Genomic DNA, 5,240 nt, shown 5'->3' on the forward strand with positions numbered 1-5,240 from the left:
TTCGGTGCGATACGGTTCGGTCGGTTTAGTCGGTTTTCGCATATCCATTTACACCCCTAATAACACTAGATAGTTGCACCAAAAGCAAACTAATAGCCCGTTTGGTTATGCTATAAAAATCAGCTTATTTTGAGAAGTGTTTTCTTTAAAAGTGCTTTTTCAAAAGTACTTTTGATAAGAAGCAGTTTGTGTTTGACTAATTAATTTAAAAAGTACTTCTGAGCAGCAACTAGTATTTGCCCAAGCTTTAAAAAACTGCTTCTAAGTGTATTTTTCTCAAAAGTGCTTCTTAAAAAAGTATTTTTGGAGAGAAACTACTTTTTTCCGCTTCTCCAAAATTGCTTCTGCTTCTCCTCAAAAGCACTTTTTTTTCCTTCTAAAAATTTGGCCAAACACCTCAATTTTTGGTCAAAAGTGTTTTTGAAAAAAAAAAAAAAGTTTTGGCCAAAAAAAATTGGCCAAACAGGCTATGAATTGTACTGTAATATTAGGCCTCTTTTTTAACCAGATGTGGACTTATCTCATTGCTTATACAGTTTCTTTGTTCTTCTCCTGTAAACACGTGCATTGCACAATCACCTTTTTATTTGTAGTGGGACAACTGGCCTCCAGTTTGATTCTTTCAGTTCACCTCTTTGTTCTTCAGTGCAAATCTTTTCTTTCTATAGTAGACATTCTCTCTCTCTCACTCACTACCGATGACCAAAGAAGCTACGGTGAGGCTCAGTTGTTTCCAGTATACCTGATCTTCTTTCTTCATGTTGTTCTCCTCTTCGATTCAATGTTATTTGGAACTATTTATTTTCAGCTTTCTAAGTAATATTTTCCTCATATTTCTATGAGTTTTCTCTGTTTGTCCATTCATCCACCCCTTTTCCCAAAAGGTTAGTTTCTTCTTAAGTTTCTCCATTTTGGTGTCACTATATTTGTTTGTTTTTCCCCTCTTATGTTTTTAATGAGCTATTTCTTAATTGATTTAGTATGTATTTTTTGTTTCTATTTGCTTGTCGTACTTAGGTCTTTATTTCTATAAACCTGGCAAGAGATAATTTGCTAGGTATCGATAGAATCAGATTTATCTTCGTTAGATTTTGGATGCGGAAATCGAGCTACCTATTCTGGGTATCCTCAAAATCGGCCAAAGCAGAGAAGAATTATGCATCGTGGAGTTCAGATAGATATTCTAACTAAACTTTGTATTTCTCTTTTTTTCACTAAACTTTGCATTTCTCTTTTTTTCCACTAAACTTTGCATAAAAACTTAGGGTAAACAGTAATTCGGAAACTCATTGAGTTTTCAATTTTCCTTTTTACTTGGTTCTGAATTCTGATGAATCATCTTTATCTTGGAAATCGCCCTGTTGCTTTCCTTCTATTACTCTAACCGTGTTCTTTTAGAAGTTTACACTATATTCATATAATGAATGCATTGATCTCTGACTCACTTGAGAATGTCACTGATTTAATGGTTCAATTGTAACCAGTTTACAAGAAATTAAAAACCACCCAAGAGCTTAGTTCTTAAATGATGTAATATGATTATGTGCCTTTTCATTTATAAACGAACAACTAAAGTGAACTAGATGTTCTGCTTCCTTTTTTTTTCCTGGTTTCCAGCAATAGAGTAGGTGTTGGGTTAACTAATATATCTGTGGTTTATATATAAGAAGACCACATTGTATTATAATCATCCATTTAACTGATTTTGTGGAGTTTTGAAATACTTCTTGATATCTACCAATCCTATGTCGATTTGCAGTTTATGCATTTCTGTTGTATCTCTTGGTGTTGGAAGGACTTTTAAGTTTGGATAAAGAGTGTACGACGAAAAAGAGTGTGAGTGAGGAGTGTTTTCTATTTTAAATTTGAATTTTTGAAGAAGTCTATTAGTTCGCTGGTTTCTATATACATCCCTTAATAGAGGAATATTACTTCAACTACATTGCAGTGAATTGCTTCTCAATTTCCTTTTAGTAGGATAATGTGAAATGTGGTTAATACTATGTAACTTAAGCTGAAGAACAGATTTCTTTTTTGCTACAATTAGTTATTCTTTGTTGAATAATGAGTAACTGTGATAAGGTACAATTGATATTGCTATTCATGTAATGCTATTAGATTACAGTTTTATTTTGGCTAAAATTCACTCCCTTCGCAAATTAATAATTGTACTGCTTTGCCCTCATTGGTTACTTCCAAGTCCAATAACTACTGAAGCAGAACAAGAATTCGAAGATTATTAGCTTTGTATGAACTTAAACGCATATATTCTAAAACCATAATAATTTATCTGACATTTCATAAATGAGTGTAAAGACAATCATTTAATCATCATTTTCTCTTTTTTCCTATATTCTTTTTTTATTTCTCGCTTTTGCAGATTTTCTGGAGATGTTTAAGCTTCGTTACCACTTGGAATTCATCTCCCTTAAATTGCTGTTTACTCAAAAGATGATGTAACATTTAAGCTCATTAATATGAAAAGTGGAATAAGTTTTCTCATTTGTTAAATCTTATTGGTCTTATTATGTATTAATGCAGTGAGATAGAGTTCCAAGTAGCTAGGTACTGAATGAATGATACCATCTTTTTCCATACTTTCTTATTCTTCTTCACCTGACAGTTATTTCTATAATTTGATTGAGATATACTTTTATTTAAGTCAGATCCTTAACATTATTTCTGTTTTAGGTGGCTTACCTCTGATGATAAGGAAAATTATCATGCTCCAGTCATTTAACTGTTAATTGTTCTCATCATGTTTATCCAATCCCGTCTATGGATAGAATTCTTATGGAATGGTTTGATTGAATAAATAACCAAAGTATATCTAGATTGCGTTTACCTTGGTGTTTGATAAAAAGAAACGGAAAGTAACTGAAAGTTTTTGACTTAGTGACTTATCAGGATTACTTTGTTTACCACTAGATGCTTTGATTGTTCAAAACAAACCCTTGGTTTTATTGTTAACCTGTAATGCTTTTGATTTCCATTAGTCTTGAACAACAATCTGAAATACCTTTCCTCATTTTTCTCGTGCTTTGGTGTAAATTTTAGGAAGTAAATGTATATTCATTAGCTTTGGCAGTAGCTAGAACCATAGTTTGCTTGTTTGCATTATACTGAACATTTTGGTTACACTATTGTGGTAGCCGAAACGGCAGATTCCCCTGCTACATCACAATACCTTGCTCCTTATACAGGATGATATATACTTCATGTTATAATGAATGATTATGAGATAATGGGTGGAAGAGTTAATAGTACAAACAACAACAACCCAGTATATTTATTCCACTTAGTGGGGTCTGAGGAGGGTAGTGTGTACGCAGACCTTACCCCTACCCTAAGGTAGAGAGCCTGTTTCCAAATAAACCCTCGGCATCCTTCCCTCCAAGAACTTCCCACCTTGCTCTTGGGGAGACTCGAACTCACAACCTTTTGGTTGGAAGTGGAGGTTGCTTACCATCAGAGCAACCCCTCTTGTCTAAGAGTTAATAGTATGTTGATTATTACCTCCACCTCTGTATGAGAAGAGTGTGTCTGTTGTGTTGTTCATGTTACTATGTATTATTCACTTACCACATAAATATAACTTTAACTCTTTATCAACATATGCAGGAAATAGTTAGCTTCAATGGGCTGGAGAAGGAAAAAGTGCAGTGAAAATATCCAGCTTTCTACTTTTGACTACTCGGCTATCCAATTAAGTTTTTGGAGACGAGGCAAATATCATCCAAGACTAAATTTCTGTAGAGGAAGGGAAATGGCGACTTTGTGCCGACTCTATAATATTGTTGCTTCCATTGCTCTTGCAGCTTTCGCTTTAAAGTGAAACTTTGTATGAGTGTGAACTAACAACGCTGTTATATTTCAGCGGCTTTTCTTTTAGGCAGCTGTTCACCGTTGGATCTCGCTAATACAGCCCCCTATAATTTTCGTTATCGAGATATCTTTTTTTTTTTCATTGTTCCCACGGTTTTTTTTGGGGAATCTGCGATAAATGAAGCTGTATCCCTTTTGGCTTGAATGTAGTTATGCTAATTGTGGCTCTATGGATTTCTCAGCCAACAAGGTTAATTACTGAAGTTTCTGTCGCTGTTGTTGTTAATTTTCAATTAGTATGCACGGGCAGCCTCTTTCTAGTGTTTTAGATATGTATTAGACTAAGGAAATGAGGTGCGCATAAACATACATGTACAAGTGAAAAAATTGCTTATAATTCTTTGTTTCTTTAAAAAGTCAGTTTATGAAAGATATTGTCCATTTAACCTCAATTAATATATAGAATTTATTTTTATTTATATATCTACACCAAAATTTTATCTCTTTTATTTTAATTAAATTTATACTTTTTATAATGTACATAAATATGGGCTCTTCCATGGCATATTGTTGGTTTTGAATATTAAAAACTTGTTCCATATATATTAAATCTGTATGATCATGAAAATAATACTATAACAATATTTAAGGGCATTTGACATACGTTATATGATGTAATCGTGTAATATTAGGTATAGTGTGCACAGAAAATGAACTTGTTAGCAAAATACTAACATTAGAGTTCGTACGGGTCTTATCAACATTTTAAAATAGTTGAAAATTATTCTTCCTCTTCAATTTTGCAAAAAAAAAAAAAAAAAAATTAAATTTTCCCTCCAGCTTTGAACAATAAATATTCTTCATTGTTATCATAATTTAATCTCTTTAATGTGTATTTAGACCCTTTAATTGTCAACCTTTATTTCTTTTTATTTTCTTTAATATCTTGGTTTTTGTTATTCACTTATAGAACATATCACATCTTATTTCCAACGTAAGAATATATATATAAATATAAGAGGGCTTAGAAAAAGTGATACTGCATGCCTTTTTGGCCACGAATCACATTTATCTTTTTTCTCAATTTTTTTAAAATTTTTTCTATTTTTCCCTGTTTATGTGCTTTACATTAAAATTTTCAAAAAGTTTTAGTTACATTGCCTTAATTAGACCTCCTTTCTTTCTCGAGTCAATTACTTAAATGGTCACTCAACTATCTCAAATTATCTCCTAAAGTCACTTTACTTTTATTTGTAACAACAAAGTCACTAAACTATGCCTATTGCACTCAGAAGGTCACTCAACTAGATTTTTCAAATTTTAGATTGTCAAATACCTATTTTACCCTCTAAATTATAAATATTTATCTTCTTTTTTTAAAAAAGTTTTTAATATTATGATTTTCTCTTTTAATT

At 32.1% G+C, this 5,240-nt stretch overlaps 2 long non-coding RNA genes across 2 annotated transcripts; both read left to right on the forward strand.

Moving 5' to 3' along the window:
• The first annotated feature begins 548 nt into the window (after positions 1-548).
• LOC104235312 (uncharacterized) lies at positions 549-4,088 on the forward strand. The gene is made up of 2 exons (XR_713152.2): positions 549-716; positions 3,622-4,088. It is a non-coding gene; the product is annotated as an uncharacterized lncRNA (long non-coding RNA).
• LOC104235311 (uncharacterized) lies at positions 723-2,661 on the forward strand. Its single transcript, XR_713151.1, has 2 exons — positions 723-884; positions 2,381-2,661. It is a non-coding gene; the product is annotated as an uncharacterized lncRNA (long non-coding RNA).
• Positions 4,089-5,240: the final 1,152 nt, after the last annotated feature.

Source organism: Nicotiana sylvestris, chromosome 3 (assembly GCF_000393655.2).
Source record: "Nicotiana sylvestris chromosome 3, ASM39365v2, whole genome shotgun sequence".
Taxonomy (NCBI): domain Eukaryota; kingdom Viridiplantae; phylum Streptophyta; class Magnoliopsida; order Solanales; family Solanaceae; genus Nicotiana; species Nicotiana sylvestris.